The sequence below is a fragment of the Poromitra crassiceps genome (genome assembly GCF_964638095.1).
Source record: "Poromitra crassiceps genome assembly, chromosome: 12".
Lineage (NCBI taxonomy): Eukaryota > Metazoa > Chordata > Actinopteri > Beryciformes > Melamphaidae > Poromitra > Poromitra crassiceps.
In genome coordinates this window covers 38,759,325-38,782,078 of record NC_139632.1, presented here as the reverse complement: position 1 = coordinate 38,782,078, position 22,754 = coordinate 38,759,325, and the positions used below count along the sequence as shown (strand labels likewise).

Genomic DNA, 22,754 nt, shown 5'->3' with positions numbered 1-22,754 from the left:
TTCAGAAGTTGTAGTTGTCATAGACTGTGTTACATAGTTGATTGCTCTATTGCTGACAAAAATGTGTTATTGTAAGTCGCTTTGGATAAAAGCGTCTGCCAAATGATGTAATGTGAGCGCTGAAGGAGTGTCTCAAAGATTCCCCCCCCCAGACACGTTTCATTACAGCAAACAACAATTTTGCATAATCTAGCAAACATGTGATTTTCTTCTCTTTCTTTTTCAGAACAAACAACAATACAGAGGGGTTCAACAAGGATGCCCCTGTCTCCATAGCTTCATTGCCATTGAAGATCTCACCCAGAAGGTAAGATCAAACAATAGGAATGAAGGTTTATATATAATGGACGACAATCTCGTTCTACGAGTCTTCTCCGATTGCAGTGGTTGAAAACTTGGACAGTTTTGGCCCCATTTTTCTGTCATAATGTAAGTGCTCTATAGTTGAAGTGAATGTTTTTCCTGTTGTCTTCTGAATACAAGTTGTAGAGAAGAGCAAACATTGGGGTGGCTGTGATGGTCAGCTTATTTTGCAGTCTTGCCAGGCTGAGTGGCATTTCCATTCAATGTCCCTCTCCACACAGAAAGAGTCTGCCCTGTTTGTTTGAATGGTTTTTTGTTGTTTGAAGGTTCCAGATTATGAAAAACAAGTTTTTCCTTGCCCATACATATATAGTGTAGTTTAGTCATCCTTCAACCTGACACCCCACACAATGTGAAAAGTGAATGCTTCTGCAGTGTTGCCCTAGCCTCCATCCGCAGAAAACGTGCTTCTACAAGCTGTTTTGTTTAGATTGTTGTGATGTCACAAGGGGAACAATTTGCATATCTGCAATTTGGTTTGACATGTTCTGTCACAGAGTTTTCTTCTATAAGGAGTTGCCATGTTGGTTTTGGAGTTTTTCTGCGTCTACCCCCCCCCCCCCCACCCCCACCCTGCCGATCAGGCAGCCAATCAGAGCAGCACCTCATTATCAATGTCATGGCATCCCCTCCCCGCCCACCCAGAACAGCACATATAGACACAGTCGGCATGTGTGGCAACGCCCACAATATGTTATACGGCTGGCGCGCGAGTGGGGTAAAACCGTCCATATATCTCGATGGGCTGACTCACCAAAGGAAGGTGCTGCGGCTCTAAACTACAGGTTTTGGGGGTTCTAGAGCAGAACACAAGATGTCTGCTCAGAGGTGCGTTTACTGCGGTGGTTAAATCCCTGATCGTGTCTGCCTGGGCTGGGCTATCAGCTAAATTTTTACTTTGCTGAATGCATCGAACGGGGGATTTACCCCACCCTGACCACGCCCCCAGCCAGGCTGAGCCAGCTAACCCAGCGTCTACGACGAGACATCGCCTCAACCTATTGGTCAAACAATTTGTATTATTTGATGTTGACGCCTCAACCTATGAGAGGATAGAGAGGCTTCACAGAGCATGGATTTATTTTTTGCAACATAATTCATAACCTTATTTTAAAGACCACTGAGATAGGTTTGAACTGCTAAAACAACATAACAAATAGCAACACAGCTGATACAAATGATTTTCGTTGAAGGCGGCACATATATAAAATATGCATTGAACCCACCGAATTGGTTCTTTTCCATACTTTTCCCTCTCGCACACATGACATTTCCGTAACGGGTGCGTTTGCGGGACAGGAAGTTGACCTTTTCCACAGACTCCCACCACTGATGGAGCGGCCATTACCCCGCCGGGCCCCCGGCTTCACGGGGGGCCACGCCTCTTGCTATGTCAAGATACAGAGATCGTGTTCAGAACTCGGGGGCCCGGTGCCTCGCTCGGGTTTAGACCAAACACGCGCGCAGGGTTCGAGACGCGTCGCCCAGGCATCACGTGAGAGACGAGAGAGAGAGAGAAAGAAGAATGAGCCAGGTGACGGGCGAGGGAGGCATGAATGAGGGCGGTTAGGGAGAAGACTGAGAGGCGCCGCTGTGTGTTAATATGTTCAGCCGAGCGTTTATGAAGCGAGGAGATGGAGGTATAAGTCAGTGACATTTTCATTAATTCGTTGTCAGGTGGGATCGTCTCCTCGCCGCTGCGCTTGACATATAAGGCTGTTTCCTCACACATTCCAGATGAATTGCTCAACATGTGCGAGCGAGCCGGCCTAGTTGAAGGAAATAAAGTGCGCAGAATAGGTGGGTGTGAAATACACGCGCATCTCTACGCTTGGTAAAATCTTCCATTAGCATGTAATTACATGATTATATAGTAGTTGGAATGGCTGCATATTTTGAGTATAATTATGTGAACTGAACATAGTTTGATTATATGAAAAATTTGAATATATATAATATGATTTTGAAACGGACATTGTGTTCAATGTACAGTGATTTTCCTCCAACTGTATATTCAGTACAATGGCTGTGATCAGATTTGAATTGGGTTTTATATTAGTGCACTCCATGTGCTGCTGGTTTTGTCAGGTTAAGTTATCCTTTATTTATCTCCTTGGGGAAATTCATCCTCTACATTTGACCCATCCTCTACTAAGAACCTTCCTAGAACTAGGAGCAGTGGGCAGCCGCAGTGGGCAGCCGCAGTGCAGCGCCCGGGGACCAACTCCAGTTCTTTTGCCAGTGCCTTGGTCAGGGGCACTGACAGGAGTATTAACCCTTAACATAAATGTCTTTGATGGTGGGAGGAAACCCACACCAACACGGGGAGAACATGCAAACTCCACACAGAAAGGACCCGGGACCTTCTTGCTGTGAGGCAACAGTGCTAACCACTGAGCCACCTGAGTCTTGTTAAACTTGTTAAAGCAAGTGAGAGATTTCTGTCCTATGATTTGGGAGGTTTGTCTCAGGTACTGCACTTGGGTAAAAGAAAAAGAAACAAAGAGCAAAAGAGAACCTACCACTGATAAAAACAAGGAAACATAGAACAGACTTTAATTTACGTTGCAAACACAAAAAGGGCGGAAAAAGTACACCAACTTAAAGAAGTGCACACCCAGTGCTGTTAATCAACTACCTCATGCTCCATTTACAAAGAATTAGGACAGATTGTGCTATAGTTGAATGAACATGAAAAAACAACAAATTCTGACTTTGCTTTCATATTAGACTTCAGACAGACACTTCGCTTTACAAACGTCTTGCGTTTTCCTCTTGATGTATTCACCACAAAGCAATAGCATGGCATGATTTGAATTCTAGTGCAAGTTAACCCAGTTTGTAAATGGGAATGCATGTAATTGCCAAGTTCCAGCCCACCATGGACCAACCAGAACCCTGCTGGTCCCCCCGCCCCCCAAAAAAAGAAAAAAACAAGCTGATTTGGGTCTGGCTTTAATTGCACATCATTGGGTTCCGGCGCCACGAGTGCTTTTCTCTGTCTGTTTGCTCTCTAATTGCTGTGCTCCACCTCCGCTCATCAGTATGCTGGTACACCTTGGCTCCGCCTCCGCTCATCAGTATGCTGGTACACCTTGGCTCCGCCTCCGCTCATCAGTATGCTGGTACACCTTGGCTCCGCCTCCGCTCATCAGTATGCTGGTACACCTTGGCACAATGTAATTGAAGCGCCCAAATTCTATTTCCCTCAATTAGGGATGCACACAATTAATCGAAACTCGATTAATTGCTTGTTAAGGATTTACTCGAGCAAAGAAAAATTACTCGATCAAAACAAAACATAAAAGCAACCCATTAAATGGTGTTTTCAAATCATTTTTCAATGATCCTCCAGAGGGCGCAATAATATCACTGTAACAGACTGTGTTCAGCGTGTATTCGAGGCTCTGTGTTTGTCCCCTCGAGAGTTGCCGTACAATAGGAAGTGGGATGTTGTTGACCACAGAGCTGGTGTGTGCTAACGCTAGGAGCTAACTGAGAATGAATGTGGAAACGTGTTATAACGTTACAGCCTGACTCTCGTTTATTGTTTTAACAAAGTGTAAGTAATAGGCGGACCCGGACACTCGGCTACATCACTATAGCCCTTTTCAGACAAGTCATGAGATGCTGTTCAAGTAGAACAGTGTTCATTCGGATAAATTGGCTCGCCTGGAGTAACCTCGCGTCACAATCTGCGTGGGTAAGTGAGGCCCTGCGGGCGTGACGGGGATTCTGGGCAAATGTTGACATGTTTAAAAAGTTATGCCTCCACGTTTTTATGTGTTTCATAGCGTATGCTATGCAATGCTGTGAGAAATATACAATACGTTGCTGCTGCATAAATAAACGTTTTATTGAGGAAAAAACGCATTTGGTATGGTTTGGAAAATTTTGTATTTTTAATTACAATTAATCGATTGATTGATTGTTAACGTTACCTATGATCGAGTTTTGGAATTTGCGGAAAATGTGCATCCCTACCCTCAATATTTCTCTCACTGCAGGACTTTCAAGTGTCTTTGTAATGAAGCCAGGTTATTGTGACATTCGGCCATGCTGAGTTTACCAACACGGGCCAATAGCACAGCCAAGTGCTCACAGAGTTTTCATATATAGAGAACATCTAGTGGATTCATATGTTTCCCCCAAACGTGCTTCACATTGAAGCCTGAAAGACTGAGTGGTATGTTACAGTAGATGCATCTTTACATGTGAAAGAATGAGGAATGTGCTAATGACATGCTATGTTGGCTTTGCCACGTGTTTTTCTGTGTATCTGTGTACGATATGTTCGTGACTGCTTAAGACAAAGCTGTGACCACATAACAAGGCTCAGTGGGGGGCGTCCGCGTAGTGTAAGGGTAGATAGGCCTTTTTCACAGCTGCCATTTTGTGTTGAAAAGGCAGGGTAAACACAGGTGCAAGCAAAACAGTAATCAGGATTTCCAACTTCCATGATTGGAAGTTGGAAACCCTCTTTACTGTTTTGCTTGCCCCTGTGTTATCCTTATATTTTTGACACAAAATGGCCACGTGGCCTGGAGCGAAGTGGAAAGGGCATCGGAGGTCGAGCTGTCTGGAACATTCGTTATGCCGATGACACAACCCTGATCGCAAATAATAAAGAGGAAATCATGACCATGGCAAACCATCTCAGGCAAGCGAGCTTGGAAATGGGGCTTCACATCAACAGCCTGAAGACTTCTACCATGAATGTGCATGGGAAAGGAAATGTGAAAATCCAGGGTGATGAACTTGAAAATGTGAAAAAGTTTAAGTTCTTGGGATCTTATATCACCCCTGAAGGAGACAGCGCTGCAGACATCAAGATAAGAATAGGACAGGCCAGGAGCATTGCAGCAAACCTGACGGAAGTGTGGAAATCACAAGATCTAAGCCTGAAGCTGAAAGTGAAGCTAGCAAAAGCGCTGACGTGGAGCGTCGCGCTGTATGGATGTGAAAGCTGGACCTTAAGGAAGGCAGAGGAGAGAATGATTGAGGTCTTCGAGCTGTGGCTGTGGAGACGAGTACTGAGAGTCAGTTGGAAGGAGAGACGGACCAATGACTGGGTGAGGGCGAAAGTGGGAATAACTGTAGAGCAAGGAATGCTGGAGGAAGTAAAGAAGAGGAAGCTGAGAAAGTATGACCACTGGAAAAGACGAGGCGATAGCCTAGTGTTGGCAACAATAGAGGGAGAGGTGTGCGCGAAAGGACGGCGGGGGAGAAGGAAGACAGAATGGATAGACAACATCAGAGACTGGAGAGGAGATTTGAAATCTGCAAGAAAGGCTGCCATCGAAAGGAATGCCCACGGCCCATCATAGGACTAAGGCAAACTGAGCTGAGCTGGCCACGTGAAAAAAGGCCCATTCCCTGCCTACCAACACGAGGGTCATAGGTTGGGGCCCCCCGTTGTTACCTTCGTCTTGTTCGGGGCGTCCATCCAGGCACGATGGTCTTGGTCTGCGGGTGGGAAGCCCGATTAAAGGTATGTGTCCTGGTCGCTGCACTAGCGCCTCCTCTGGTCGGTCGGGGGCGCCTGTTCAGGGCGGAAGGGAACTGGTGGGAATAGCGTGATCCTCCCACGACGTGCTACGTCCTGCCAGTGAAGCTCCCCGCTGTCAGGTGAAAAGAAGTGGCTGGCAACTGCGCATGTGTCGGAGGAAGCATGGTGCTAGTCTATGGCTCTCCCCAGATCGGCAGAGGGTGGAGCAGCGACCGGTGCAGCAGGGGGAAATTGGCCAAGTACAATTGGGGAGAAAGTGGGTGTAAAATCAGGGAGGGGGGAACAAGGCGCAGTGGGGAGAACAGGAATCCCTGTCCATGACCTATAGGCCTCAGGTTTAGACTTTGAGTGGCCACATGGGTTCTTTTCCATCCATGGCCTTTCTAATGTGTTTGTTCCCTCAAATCACTGCTCCCTCTCTCCTTGTCTCCCCTTGGCCCTTCTCTTGCCAGCCCTTACCTCGTGAAATAATGGCTGGTCGTTTGTCCGCGGGTTAGAATCCCGGGGAGGATGGTGTTGAACATTCCTCCTCTGTCGTTTGCTCGCTTTTTTATTGCAGCAGCGCTCGCTCACCCCCCCCCCCCCCCCTCCATACATCTCCCACCAAAGCATTAATCTTTCTCCCCTCTCTCTCCTCTCTTCTTCTTCTGCCTCTCTCTATCCCTTACGGAGGTGGCTGCTGCCTCCACAGCCTTCTGTCTTCATTTTCTTCCTTCATGCGCACGAGTCGTGACTATTTGGCAACGTGCCATCTAAATATTCTGATATTTGGGGTGCGTTTGCGAGTAGCGTTAGCGCACTGACAATTCCACAGGCAAAAGCAGATTACATGTATGTGCGGGGGGGGGGGGGGGTCACATCCATTGCTCCTTTCTACGGTGATGATTGGTTTCATATGCTTGGTTTTCATAAGCTAGCGGAACATGGCCGTAAAAAATATGGCCGTAGCTACCGTGACGTCACCCATTGGTTTCATGGACTCCCGTTTTGAAGCCTCGAGGTTGGCATTTTCACCATCGCCATCTTGGTTATTTGGAGCCAGAAGTGATGGAAATTTGGACGAGAAGAGCCGCAGCGCCGCCTGCTATTGGTCCGTGATCAGCGAGCTGCACAGTCACTGGACAGGAGACCTGTCACTTACGCCCCCAAAGCATAGGATTATTAGGAAAGTGTTTATTGAGGTCATAAATCAAGTGAGAAGTAGGGTAAATTTCCCATTGACTTCCATACAATTGGACTTCTTTTTGGACTCGCCCCCTGCTGGCCATTAGGGAGAATGCAGGTTGAAGTTACTTCCAGATTTGGCCTCATTTTTTCCGAACTGGAGGTTGCCCCTTGGCTATAGCTCTCATACTCGTACTGGAGTTCCTACTCAGCTTTACATAGATCATTCTGTGAAAATAATTGTAATATCTTAATATAAAACGTCAGCTATATACCCCTCCTTTATTTGTCCCTCACCATCCCCTCTCTATCATCGCCACTCCCTGTTTTACCATGGATGCTATACATTATCGCTCTACCTGTTCTCTTGTGTCCATCCTATTCCCTGTCTCCTTGTCCCAGCCCCATAACTCCATTGGCCCCTTCCTTTCCTTACCTCTCCCACCCATCCACCACTCTTTATTTCCCCTCCCTCTGATCCCCCCCCCCTCCCTCCCTCCTTCTGTCCCGCCCTCCCGCTCTCTCCCAGCAGGGGGGTGTAGCGCGCTCTGTGACACAGAGGATGATTCATGATTGACTCTGGCGTGGGGAGAAGGAGTCGGCCGGTGCTGCTCTGCCATAATGCAAATGGACTGTTAATTGAGTGCTGGATGGCTTTGAATAATGGCTCCGCCTCTCACCTCAATCAACGCACATCACAGCAGACGGCTGACAGCATCCCATAATACCATGGGCTTTTTCTCTTTCTTTGTTTGCTTCACAGTAACGGAGGGAAGGCTTGTGTGTGTGTGTGTGTGTGTGTGTGTGTGTGTGTGTGTGTGTGTGTGTGTGTGTGTGTGTGTGTGTGTGAGACGGTAGTTTATCAAAATTGATTTGGGCTTACAGTATTCTGTGTGTCTGTGTGAAATACAATTCTGACATGCATTCAAGCAAATGAGGCCAACTCAACAGAAATGACGTGGCAGAAGTTTGTCTTTTGTGGGCAGGAAAACATTGTCTGGGTTGTGGAGTTGTTATCGACGTCTGCGAGCTCAGTCTCTCTCCGGTCGTGAAATGCACTCGGATAAAACTTAGGAGAGCGTTAGAGATTCATGCTGCAGCTCAAAGCTTCAGATAAGCTTTATCGTTCTTCGCCTTCTCTTCCATCTTCAAACTTGTCCTTCTTCGTTGCGGTCAGTCTTCATCACTTCTGCTGCTGTGTGAACTGTGAGGACACTGAGTGGACAGTCTCACTTTGCTGTGTGACCTGTGAGGACACTAGGGGTGGGGGCAAAATCGATACACCATAGTATCGCGATATTTTGCCTGACGATATTGTATCGATATTTGGATGCCAAGTATCGATATATATATATATATTTTTTTGCAGGCCATGCCATGCCAGGCCACCGGGCATCTGCCCGAAGCGCCTGATGTTGCAGTCCGCGCCTGCAGTGGCGTATTGAATCCAGAGAAGCTTAATAATGTAGCCTACATTTTGGGCAAAAACAAAACGAAACAAAAAAACACTGCATGTTTTACTTCCGGTGAGGTCAAGGAAAAGGTAGGAAAAGGAGTTAGACAATATATCGAAATATCGCAATATTCAATATATCGCAATATTAAATTTATCGCAATATCGGCGATATCGCAATATCGCAATACTATCGTATGTATCGTGACTCAAGTATCATTTTAGTATCGTATCGTGGGCATCTGGTGATTCCCACCCCTAGAGGACACTGAGTGGACAGTCTCACTTTGCTGTCTAAACTGTGAGGACACTGACTGGACAGTCTCTCCAATTGATGGTGCTTGACGAAGCATCAATGCTATTGGCTGAGAGCATGCACACATGGGCATGCACAACCACCCGCACAGCAACACACATCTGCCCACACATGCTAAAGCCCACCCACTTTACGATTGATATTTTATAGCTTTTTCAGAACAAAATAATGACAACCTTCATATGTGACACCAGTGGAATGAAATGTCAGCAAATAATAGGGCTGGCACGGATCACGGATAATCCGTGACCCGTACGGATCAGCCCCCACGGTTCGGAACGCGGTTCGGAACGTCAATGGTCCGCGGACCCCCCCCCCCCCCCCTTTCGTTTCATTTAACGTTTAGCGTTAGTGTATGAGAACGCCCAGCGCAGCCAGACACAGACAGGCATAATCATGGCAAGCACAAGTGAGCTTCCTCATCCCTTGTCGCTGCTGTAAAGTCTCTCTGAAGGCTGTGGCTAGTGGCTACTAAAGACAGCGTGACACAAACTTATTTCAACACCTCTGAAAAAGCACAGGAATGCGATCAGCGTGTTGCGCGCTGCACAAGATAACGAGAGCCACAACACACACACACACACACACACGCGCGCGCACACGTTTCACAAACACATTATCACCGGACGGTGAAATGTTGCCTTAGGACACATAACAACAAAACAACACGTGGGGCCACTGAGTAGCTTAACGTAGCATCAACGTTATATTTCCAGACTGACCTGCGGTCTGGTCTGTAGGTCTGTACCCGTGTCATGTGGCTGGTGCAAGCAACAGCCACGAAGTTAGGCATAGCAGTGCCACCTAAAACAGGAAGTTGGGTCGTTCTGCCTTCAGAGTAAAAGCATACATTGTGTCACTTATGACAAAAAAATATTTTTTGAGCTGTGCAGGGCAACAAATGGTTAGAGAATTATAATAGTATTAAAAAAATCTAATCGAAAATCAAATTTTGAGAGAAAAAATCTGATATATATATTTGTTTGCTGATCCGAAAAATCTGTGATCCGTGGCTCAAAATCCGTCACGCGATCCGATCCGTGGGTTTTCTGATCCGTGCCAGCCCTAGCAAATAACAATAACAACAAATTCACATAACGGGATAAAAAAAGTATTGTCTCTCGCCGGTCACCCCCATTCATATTTTTTCCAGACGCTGGTACCGAGAGAAAGGCAGGAAGTTACGTTCACGTTGGCTCTCTATTTGAGCATAACTGAACTTTATGCTAATTAGAGAGATCTGGATTTAATTGTCTTCCCACTGTAAACGTCTCCCTACGTACTGAAGTTCCTAGCAGCAAGTCCCCTGCTGTAGTAGCTGTGGCGTCTACATTTTCAGTCGCATAACAACAATTTCTCCAAAGGCCACTGAACAGTGAACACTAGCTGCCCATGTACAAGTCACGCTGATTTTAATGGTGAAATCCGTTTCCTGCTCGGTTGTTCGGTTGTTGAGAAATTTGTGTTTTTCCAGAAAAACGACGCACTTGATATATCGGCTACAAGGGAACTTGACGTCTGCAGCACTGCTTGAACACCCCCGTTTCCTGGAGACAACTCCTCAGGTCTTGTTCTGAGGTTTCTGAGAATTAAACTCCACCCACCCCCTGTGAATACCCACAGCCCATTTGTGCATGCACACACACACGCACACAGACGCACACACACACACACACACACACACGCACACACGCGCACACACACACACACACACACACACACACACACACACACACACACACACACACACCTCACACAAACAAACACGCACGCACGCGCAAACACCCACTTCCCTCCATGTCAACAAACATCTGGCGTATCCTTACCCAGCCTTCCGTCCCTCATAGGAGACTAATTGGCTCATTAAGGGTCTGTCCAATAGAAAACGGAGTGCGCGAGCTAACCGGGCGCCAGTAATGCTACCCAGCGCTAGTCTTAATTACACAGCATCAGGCTGCTAAATGAGCTCTGCTGAGGGACCCTGTGGGGAAAACAGATCGGCAAACACAGGGTCTCGCCCACTGCGGAGAGCGCTCCGCCATGACGCCCAAATCCACAGGAAGAAGACAAGCTTGATGGAGAGAGGAGGCCTCGCACAACAAGCCATGATGCCAGTGCATCTCATTACTACATTTGAGAAAAACCAGGGTTATTGGGAGGGAGTGGAGATCTTTCGGCTAGTCATCGTGTGTGTGTGTGTGTGTGTGTGTGTGTGTGTGTGTGTGTGTGTGTGTGTGTGTGTGGGGGGGGGGTCTACTGCCTAGCCATGTAACACAGGTTTTACATGTACAGTGTTTTGAGTGTCTAATGTTTGCGTATGGAATAAATAAAACAAAGCTGTATTTTATTTTTAATAGGGGATCATTTCAAAAATACCAGTACCAATTATTACCCTTTTCTTTTTCAATATTTTATTTTCACATTTTTACAGAATAATAAACAAACAAGACAAACAAGCTGAGACACAGGGGGAAAAAAACAAAACATCTTTGACAATTAGTATTGTAACGTGGTGCCACCAGTCCTATATGTGCCCATGTGCTGATACAAGATATTATGCATTGAGTCCTATGAAAGGGGTCCATGGAAAACCATCCAGGTAAGCCGTCTATCACTCGTAACCTCAGTCACTAGTCATTCTTGACTTCGTCAAAGTAAGCCAAAAAGGGGTCCCAGATATTTGAAATTGGGACCACGCCGGCTGCATTCTACTGCATGTAGTACACTGACTGTATGCAAGTACCTCACACAACCCCACATGGAAAAATGCGAACTATCCCTTTAATTCGAAAAACGCTTGCAGTGATTGGCTGCGAGCAAAACCACACAAATAGCAATTTTTTTTCTAGATCTGTGTACAAACAGCATCAAATGCAGGTGTCAATTGACTGGAGACATTTCAATACTAGGTACTGGGTTATTTCATTCGATGCCTTAAAGGTATGAGTATCGATACCCAGCCCTAATTTTCAATTAGTGATGCGAGTAATGGCTTATGAAATTCCCAATAACCTCTTTCTATCTGCATGTCTGACGTGTAGTTCTTACCCTACATGTGTCTAAAACCTAGAGGCAGTGCAGTTATTATTAATCACAAGTCGATGAGAGTTGAGATAGTTGTCAAAGGGGAGACTGAGATCTCTCTTGCAGATCAGGATGCAGTGGAACGATTCAGATTCATCATTTATGAATCTGAATCGGAGTCGTTGAGTGGAGATCGAAACGAAAGGTGTCAAGCGCACAGCCGTCGACACATCTGACTGTATCATAATTAGTTTAGTATCAAGCTCTCTGTTTCCAAAGACATGCCCTCACCTCCACTGAGTGAAGCACCACTGAGCTGACAAGGCATTTTCCACTTCACTACCTCTCTCTCTCTCTCTCTCTCTCTCTCTCTCTCTCTCTCTTCCCCCCTCTCTCTCTCTCTCTCTCTCTCTCTTCCCCCCTCTCTCTCTCTCTCTGTCTCTCTCTCTCTTCCCCCCCCCTCTCTCTCGCTCTCTCTCTCTCTCTCGTCCCCCCCCCCTCTCTCTCTCTCTCTCTCTCTCTCTCTCCCTCCCTCTCTCTTCCCCCCTCTCTCTCTCTCTCTCTCTCTGTGGCACTCGGCAAAATTTTTGCCCATATTCTTGACTGGATCAAATTAGCATATTAATAACCTGACTTAATTAATTAATCCAAAATTAGTTATTTCATTTTCTCGTCCTTTAACAATCGCCATACCTTATACAGTGATGGAAGCAGAGTAGCAGATCGGAGCGGTAAATTAACCTGCTGTCATATGCCGTCGAAGCTGAATCATACAAATAAGGATATATTCACATGGAATGCCCCTGTGGAGTGACTGTTATAGGGTCATAAACGTGTTAAATGGGAATTAAGAATCTGATGATCATTTTCTGACATAAATAGCGCAGGATGGCAATTTGTTTAATTACTGTTTTGAGCAGAGTCTGAATACTTGCTATTTCTGTTCATTAGCGCCATCTATATTTATTTTGCCTCTGGTATAACCAATTATGGAGATATAATATATATATATATGTATGTATGTATGTATATATATATTTGTTTACCATTACTTGACTGTTCAAAGCAGAGACACACAGAAGAGACTAGGATGACATGTAAAAAGGTCCTTGGCTAGATTTTTCACATTCACAACAGTAACTGTCCTTGACTGTTGGAAGAATATATTAATTGCAATTCTATGGTGTCAAGCCTGTGTTTAAGGTTCAACGATAAAATCGTCTATAATTTCTATAACCACTGTTAAATTACATATGTCATTTAGCTCTTAAGATTGTGATATTTACCTACTGGACTTTTTCCAACAAAACCCGACATACCCGATGTAATTAGAAGCATTGTGGAAAGCACAGCAAACGGAGAGAAATCGTGAAGTTGTGGCTACACTTGGATTAGTTAACCTTGATCGTGTGTGTGTGTGTGTGTGTGTGTGCGCGCGCGTGTGTGTGCGCACACACCATGTCTAACCTGAGGTAAGGAGAATTGATTTTTCAGAGATGCGGCAATAATTCCATTCCATGGAATGAACAAATGGATTGCAGGCAGGAGGGAGGTATGTAGTATGTGCAGAAAGAAAATTAACTGCGAACCGTTTCCAATGGCCATCGCAATCAAGGTCACATCTCCAGTGATGTGAAACCAAGGATGGAGTAATCAAGATTCTAAGTGGGTAAAGATTTCCCAAATGATTGGAGGAAGACGAGAGGTTATGAAATCATTGGTTATATAGCATCTACAGGGGACAGCTGGGACGTGTGCTGGCACGGGAATCCCAGAGGGTCACGGGTTATAGCATCTACAGGGGACAGCTGGGACGTGTGCTGGGACGGGAATCCCCCCGAGGGTCGAGGGTTAGCTGACCACAGATAATGTCCCCTAGGCCACAACAATGGCTGCTGCACTGCAAAAAAATACCAAGCCTTTCAAGTTGTATCTTGCATTAAGGGTCAGACCATTGAACAGGTTGAGTCGTGTTACTAATACCTGGGTACCCCCTTCTCTCTCTCTATGTCTCTCCCGATCCGTCTTGTCTCTCCCTACCTTCAGGCAAAATTGACCAAAACATTGGTTAGTTCATTAATTAGTTGAACATCGTGTCCCACCGCCATGATTTTGACTGATGGTTTATGAGGGGTTATGTGACAGTATCATGAACATGGACATTTTGGCAACAGTTTGCCATTTGAAAAGGTTATTTCTACAACAGCATGAGTGAATACTGGATTCTGATTGGCTAGCAACAGTGGTAAATAGGCCAACAATCTACAGTTCGGCTCCAACCGCAGTATCACTCCGCTCCCTGATGAATGAAGAACACCTGTGCTGACTCCGCCCACTGTTAGCCTGTCAGTCTACAAATCTCTAACAAGGAAATGTCCGATTTCGTAGTAACGTTTGATTTACTGGGTGGATTGAGTTTTGAGCAGTGGTTAGATGAAGATGAAGGTGAAGTGATCAAAGAACGACATGGTGAAATTGGGGAGAGAGAACTGGCTGAGCTTGAGTTGTCACGGAGTGAACCTGGGACTGTCAAACAAACAAATTGGGCAATGCGATCTTGTGTATGGAACTATATTCTGTGGCGGAAGGATAAATGTATTCTGAAACCAGTAATGATTGTAAATAAATGAATTGAATGTTACAATTGTGTATTTTTTATATTATGTGGTTCGCCTGGTGCCACAACCCTGTACCAGTGGTAAATGTGGCCACAACCCCCTTCCTCTCGTGGCAAATTTCTTACCTAACAGTTAGGTTTTGGCAAGAAAAACTACTTTGGTTAAGGTTAGTATAAGGTTGGTCATGGTTAAATAAGAAAAATAAGTGTTACACTATAGGATTGCTAAAAATTAAACTTTATCTGCCTATTCCCCACCCTGTGTTAATTTCGTCGACGAAAATGATGAGGAGACCTTAACGTTCACACCAGAAGCACTCTCTCGCTCGGCGCTGCCCCCCTCCCCCCGCTCGCAACTTGCATTGACTTCACGCCTGGCTGCACGGGTGCGGCGCGCTGCACGCTTGAAAACTAGAACAGGAGCTGAAACTATCGCTGCAGCGTAGCTTCAGCGTGGCCTGGCGTGCGGGTGGTGTGATCGCTGAAATGAAGCTGCCTCCGCGCTGCGTAGCTTCGGCGTATGGCGTGAACCAGGGCTAAGTCGGAGCGCGAGAGCAAGTCACTTCCCTAAGCTAGTCATCTTTTCTTCTTCTCTGTCTCTCTTAGTGTAGCCGTGTCCATGGACAGCTCCGTCTGGCTTTCTGTGCCCTGGGTAACCTCAGTGAAAACCCCTGTGAGGCCTGGGGGGACGGTCAGGAAAGGGAAGGCGGTGGGGGCTCCATCATGTTCTTCAGCTAGCCGTGGAGGGCTAATAGTGAAGGAAGGTGTAATTGACGGAGGGTTCATTAGATACTGATCCAGATCCCCCCAGAGGGACGGAGGCAGGCTGGAGGGAAGGGGCCTCACGCTGGGCAGAGAATTAGACGGAGGATTTACTGCAGGCTTTGGCTCCTCTGGCCGTGTCCTTTCTCATCACACACTTCAGACTGGCTGGCTCACTGGCTAACACCACGCTAATACCCACATTATGAGCTGGAGGGATATTATTAGCCAGGAGGGCTGTTTTCCCCCCCCACCCCGATAATGACATAATAGTCGGAGGTAGAATTTGAATTTCATATTAAAAGTCGGCCGCGGCAAAGGCTGTGCAAGGTCAACCCCCCTCTGTAGGGGAACATTGTCAGCTGAAAGGACAGATTTTGGGGTTTCAGTTTCTTTCTCTTCCTTCTTTCTTTCAACGGTCCCTTCTTTCTTTTGACATCCGTCTCCAATACGTCTGGTAAACCATCGTGATCACGTGTACTCAACATCCTGTTTGGTTCTGCCGATCAGTCTGGCCTCCAGCCCGCCCGCAGCCATATACAGAAATGACAAAGTGCACGGACCAATCGGGGACCATGCCTTCAAGATGACAATGTAACCAGCCAATCAGCGATGCCGCTGACAAAACAGTATGGGGGCTCCCCCGACCAATCAGGGACCTGCCTTTGTAGTTGACAATGTATGGTGGCTCCTGAAGCAACGAGCGCGTAACGTTAACGTTAGTACACACGGCCTTAAGTGCAGTTATTGCAGAAAGAGACTCAATGACAACAATTAAACAAGAACAAGAGTTATGCACCAGCGGAATTCCGCACCGGGAAAGATGTATTCGCCGTTTCTTCCGAGTGGATCTGGATTGGATTTGGCGACGCTGATTGGCTGAAGGAGGTTGTCTGTCAAGGAAAGTAGTACTCCCGCCCACTGAAATCACTGTGGAGGGGCTGGAGGCCAGACTACCAAACAGAATGTGATGTTCAGGATGGTTTAGCAGGCTACAATACATCGTGCAGGCTGGTCCTTCTTGCTGGTTGCAAAATGTATTCCTAGAAATGACAGGCATCTGAACGCACCCTGAACACATTCATTAGATCAATGTATAGTAGCCTACATTTGTAGTCAATCTGTGAATGATATAAAAAACAATGTGTGTGGAATACGTCCACATGTCAACTTTCAGCAGGGAGGCAGGAAACGCACTCAAAGTTAAACATAGGTGGAAAATACAAATGCCAACATTCGTTGAATTCCGCACGATGACATTGTAGCAGAATAGTTCACTCATATTGAGACGCTGCACGTCTGGGTAGTGCAGCGGTAGATGCCCTGCCTACCAATGTTAGGGTCGCAGGTTCGAGCCCCCGTGTTACCTCCAGTTTGGTTGGGTGTCCATATAGACACACTTGACCATGTCTGCGGGTGGGAAGCCGGATTAAGGTTTGTGTTGCTGGTCGCTGCATTAGCGCCTCCTCTGGTCGGTCGGGGCACCTGTTTGGAGAGGAGGGGAACTGGTTAGGGGGCGGATATCGTGATCCTTCCGTGATGTGCTACGTCCCGCCGGTGAAACTCCTCGCACATGTATCAGAGGAAGCATGGTGCTAGTCTACAACTCTCCCCAGATCAGCAGAGGGGGTGGAGGAGCGGCCGGGACAGCAGGGGGAATTGGCAAAGTGCAATTGACGAGAAAATGGGGGGGGGTTTGTAGTTTTCTAGTACATTTGTGAATATAAAAGCAATGAGGAATCTACTTCAACACTAAACTTTAGACATAGGTGGGAAACAGGGTTTCCGCTAGAAACAACCTGTGACGATCAACATGTCCTGCCAGATATCAATCAGTGTGTCGGGAAAATGGGGAAAATCCTGCGAAAATTGTTTATTGAGCTTAAAAACAATTGATAGCAGGCCTATACGAGGGACCAGCCCAACAGCATTTTGGTAAACAAACGGCATCACTGGGTGGAAAGTTGGGTAACATTATAATGGGACCCTATGGAGCCAGCCTTGAGTGTCTCACTCTAGCCGGCTGTGCTTCACTTCATTTTAAAAACTGCGACAGCTCACACAACTCTCGACATGCATATTATACATCAGACTCTTGAGCTACTTCTGCTCTCACTCAGAATGTCAAAATATAAGCAATGTGATGTATAGTTTTTAAGATATTGTTTGTTTGGCACAACTCATAGTCAACTGTTTCTGGGTGGTTGTGATGTCACGCTGATTTATCCTATAGAGAACATCAAAGCTGAAGTTGAAAAGTAAAATAGGCCAAAATGCTCATTGGTGCATCCTACTGCAAGATGTTTCAGAGAATTGTGTTAGTTGCTAGTTGTTAGCATCACATGATGGTAAATGCTGCTCTCCTATAACCCTGACCAGAAACAAACACATTTGGTCTGAGCAGCACTGGTGTACAGACACATTCTCACCAGCATGAGATGTTTCAGATGCTTGAGTCCAAGAGGTGTCTATGGCTTGTTCTGGAAGATGAACTACATGCTCTTTCTCTCTCTCTCACTCACTCACTCACCTCACTCACTCACTCACTCACTCACACACACACACACACACACACACACACACAGCGGCCATTTTCTCATGTCACTATAGCAACAACAAGAGAGAGGAAAGGTAGGCGACAATGAGTGTCCCCATCAACTTAGTGAATTATAGCGGCAGACTGCTGCACCATCTGCAGCACCTACTATATAACACACACACACACACACACACACACACACACACACACACACACACACACACACACACACACACACACACGTCTTTTAGACCTTGACACTTTCTCTTGACCTGCTCACTTTTTCCGATCACCATTGCTGCAAGTGAGGATGCACCTTTTCTCCCTCTCTTTTAATTTATTTTTCTTTTTTTCTTTTTCTTTCTTTACTTTTTTTGGGGGGGGGGGGGGTTCAACAATGCAACTGCTACAACTGGCTTCTTCTTCTTCTAATGGATTTCCGGCAGACTGGATGCCTTGCAGCAGTGCGACACATTGCTGCCTCTCACAGTTGGATGGTCTCACTCTAGACCTGGTTCTTCTTTCAAGTTTGCGGTGTTTCTCACACTTCCTCAATCTTGGCTGTTGCACCTTGTCTCATGTTCTCCTGAGCAACGCGCCTTCACCTTCATGAAGGACTCCTCCGTTGATAGAGATTTCAGCGCAGGGGCGGAAGCCATCGTCTTGTTCCAAAAACCTCCTCTTTCACTCCTCCCTACCGTGATGATGTCACAATGTCTGCTACAACTGGCTGTCCTTGACTTGAGATTTGGATGCACCGTCGTTTTATCCGATAGGTGACATCACTGATGACATCACAATTGCTCGAGTGACATCGCTGATCACATCATCATTGAGTGGTGACACTGGTGACATCAATGAGTCATCATTAGTGATTTATGACAGACTGATGATGTCATAGATATTGTGACATCATCAGTGATGTCATAACTCCTTCCCTGCTGTGGTTATAAAAGGGACGTAGTTGTTTTACTCTTTCACTTTTGGTCTTAATGTCTAGATATGTCTGCTGCCAGCTGTTTCCTATCTGAAGAGCAGTTTCTGTGCTGCATCTGTCTGGAAGTGTTCATTGATCCAGTCTCCACACCTTGTGGACACAACTTCTGCAAAAACTGTATCACTCAGCACTGGGATGTTACTGCCCCATACCAGTGTCCCATGTGTCAAGAGGTTTTTGACAGAAGACCTAAGCTCCGGGTCAATACTTTCATATCTGAGATGGCTGCTCAGTTCAGAAAGTCAGTGAGTAGTAGGCCTAAAACAGAGGCTGACGTTCGGGAGATGATCCAAGAGATACAACTTTATCAATACAAGATTGAGGAGATCAAACACTCAGTGGAGCTCAGCAAGGAAGATGCAAACAGAGAGATAGCAGACAGTGTGCACGTCTTCACTGCTCTGATGCAGTCTGTGGAGAGAGGTCAGGCTGAGCTCATTGAGATGATTGAAGAGAAGCAGAAAACAACAGAGAGACAGGCTGAAGGCTTCATCAAAGAGCTGGAACAGGAGATCTCTGAGCTGATGAAGAGAAGTGCTGAGGTGGAGCAGCTCTCACACACTGAAGACCGCCTCCACCTCCTAAGCTTCCTATCTCTGTACAGTCCTCCACACACCAAGGACTGGACAGAGGCCAGTGTCTATTGCTCATCATATGAGGGGACAGTGGCTCAGCTGGAGACTCTCAGGAAAGAGATGGAGAAGCTGTATGCTGATGTAGGGCTGCTCGATAAATCGATTTTGAATCGTAATCTAATTAGGACGATGTTAAAAAAATTAAAATCGTCAAATCGATTTACACTTTAACTAGGGGAACTACCTTACGGCGGGGCTGGTCTCTTTCATGTACGCGTGCTGCTTAAGGTACTTGTCCCGTCTCCCCGCTGTAAAGCCTCTCTGGAGGCTGTGACTACTGGCTACTAAAGACAGCAGCGCAATGAACGTATTCAACACCTCCAAAAAGCACAGAGTGTGAGCGCTGAGCAGCGTGTTGCACTGCGGGCTGTAGCCTACAAGATAACGATTGCCACAACACATACACACATGCGCACACGAACACAGACATTATCACCGGTGAAATGTTGCCTGTTCACATAACAAAACAACATGTGAGGCCACTGAGTACTAATAGATTCTGCTTCTGCTTCATGGCTGTTACGTTACCAGCCTCAGCTGACTCACCCTGTCTGTCTGAATTTCCTCCTAACTGCTATCGCAGTTCCCTGCATACCTGTTGTGACTTTGTGTTATTCTAGTACAGATATAACTCCGAGCACGGGTGGTCGCTTAGACACTGCTAATGTCACGGAGGCACACGCTACAGGCAAGAGTCATCGAACCAAGAGTATCCCTCCAACAGAGCACCGAGCGCTCGATCAAATCCACCAGTGTCAGGTGACTGCAGGTTAGCAAGCAGCAGCCAGGAAGTTAGGCATAGCAGCGGCAAGCTAAAACAGGAAGAAGTTGGGTTGTTCTGCCTTCAGAGTAAAAGCGTAAATTGTCACTTATGAAAAAAAGAAAAGAAAAAAGAGCTCTGCAGGGCAAAACATGTTGAGAAGTATAATAGTATAAAAAAAATCGAAAATCGAGTTTTGAGAGTTTTTTTTATTTTTAATTGAACAGCCCTATGCTGATGTTGAGTTGCAGAGGGTCCAGCAGTATGCAGTGGATGTAACTGGACTTTAGGAGTGGCCAGAGGGTCGGACAACCGGAAGGGAACCGTCCTCCTGATGAGCCCAGCCACATAATGGCTTCTGGGTTATATGGTTGAGAAAAGGAAATGAGTACAAAGCTGCTGCTGGCCCTGCTCTTCTCCTCTCTCTGAAGATGAAGCCTCAGAAGGTGGGGGTGTTTGTGGATGCTGAGGAGGGTCTGGTCTCCTTTTATGACGACAAACGCATGGCGACCATCAATGAGTTGATTATGAACCTGGTAGTATTAGTCGACGCTGTGTTTGAGTCCAACATCATAATGGGAGAAAAGGGTGTTCCCAGCTCCGTATCCCGCCACAATACAAGCTGTTATTGGGTGTGGGAGCTGTGATATTGTCTGCTGGCGGCCGTGTCTCCTCTCCTGCCATGCGTCATGCTCCCATGCTGCGTCTGCTGGCGGCCATGCTTCACCCTCCCATGCTGCGTCTGCTGGCAGCCATGCTTCACCCTCCCATGCTGCGCTGCCTCTCAGCTGAGCTTCTCACCATCCGATCCCATAATTTCTGCCCCTAATCCCCATTTACTCAGCAAGTGCTGCTCTTTGGTGAAGGCCCATAACAAGGAATCAACTGCAGCCATCTCCCCTATAGAGACACTGCATGAAATAGGCCACGCCCATCACGGGGGGGAAAGGCTCCGTTCATTTCCACACACCAGCATCATTTTCCTTGAATTAAACATAGCTAAAAGCTGCTGTGTTAAAAGCTGCGCAGACAACAAATGTAAAAAATCGCCAGTTAAAGTTTTTTTGTACTCCTGAGCAAAACAAGGAAGCCATTGAGAATTGGCGAGAAGAAAAATGTGGATCTAGCTGTCAAGGAAGTAAGTTGGAGTGTTCATCTTCCGTATATACGATCTTTTTCTGCAACACGCAACCATGCACGTGACATAGGAGAAGGCCAGGATTGGAGGGGGGCTTTCTGTTTTCCCCCGTCTTGGGCGTGGTTTCTGAATGATGACGCGTTATGCAGTGTCTCTATAGCCCCCGACAACCCCCCCCCCCCCATTCAACTGCAGCCATCGCCCCTATAGCCCCCGACAACCCCCCCCCCCCCCCATTCAACTGCAGCCATCTCCCCCTATAGCCCCTGTCAACCCCCTATACACTCGGGCGATGTCTCGTCATAAACGCACATAACAAGTTGTTGATATGCAATGTATGTTGAAATCTTGATATGTTAATTTTGTTTCAGAAATGTTGATCTTGAACATAATCCGTGTTTTGCAGAAAAGTAAAAATAATGCAGACATTTTACTCTGGTGACTGGGTTGTGACACGGGTTATTTATCTACGATATTTACCAAAATATAAAATTAGCCGTGAGTGTTTGCTGGAATAGGTGCGGAAACGAACAGAGGAAAAATACGGCGATCGCGACAAATTATCTCTCGCAGCGTCTGCATTCATCTGAGGTTCTCCCCTCTTTTGCTGGGTTCTAAAAAGAGAGGAAAGCCTTCTGGATGCGGATGCCGTTGTGGAACGGCAGCTGCAAGCACACAGGCGTGAAAACTCCACTCACAGTCGAGTTCTTATCACATTCTGCTATTCCATTCGCGCTCTCTTCAGATTGGAATCGGCTCTCCAGAATGCTTTTTGGTCCCGTTAGACGCTTTTCTCCTCCCCTCTGCTCTGCGCGGATCTGCCCTCTCCTCTCCTCGGCCCGGCTTTGTCGAGACCTCTCTGCGCTCTCTCCGTCGCCCCCTGTACGCGGGGAGGAATAGGCTCGCCGTGACCCGCTTTCAGCTCGGCAGACTATACAGCCTGGCCAATAGCAAAGCAATTTATTTATCTCTCTGCCTGAGTTGACCCCTTTTTGTGCAAAGCAGATTGCCTCTGAAAGTGTATTTTGAGGGCAAATCCCAGGTCCCGTTTCATGCACAGGTAGATACGCCATTTCCTCCCCCCATCAGTGCGATGTCAGGGTGTTAGGTGAGAACCCGGGCGCTTATTTTCTCCTTCCCCGCCGCAAATCAGGGATGCTGTGAGGAATGTGTTGTGGCCGCGGGCGCCTCGCCGTAACAATAACTGCAGCCGTTTTGAACCTGCGCACATCCAAAATGGGCCCTTCATTTTCCCGGAGCATCCGCCAGATTGGAAGATGTCAGAGGTTCCGCGGCTATTTGCTGTCCACAGACGGGGGCCGTGTGTTAGAGAGCCAGCTGTTTATGGGCTCTTTATTGGGTAAATACCGTTCGTTTCCCGCTCGGGTTGTTGCAGCAGCAGCTGAGGGGGGAGGGGTCACAGGGCAGGGCCGCCCACAGAAATGGCTGTGCCTCTGAAAAATGGGCAGCCAGTCCC

General features: G+C 46.8%; 1 protein-coding gene across 1 annotated transcript in view; it reads left to right on the top strand.

Annotated features, from left to right (window-relative positions):
- Positions 1-217: 217 nt before the first annotated feature.
- The window catches only part of naaladl2 (N-acetylated alpha-linked acidic dipeptidase like 2), a gene marked incomplete at its 3' end in the record, with an annotated part of 362,515 nt that continues 339,978 nt past the window's right edge, over positions 218-22,754 (top strand). Inside the window, exon 1 of the mRNA XM_083647387.1 lies at positions 218-307. The remainder of the gene's footprint in view (positions 308-22,754) is intronic.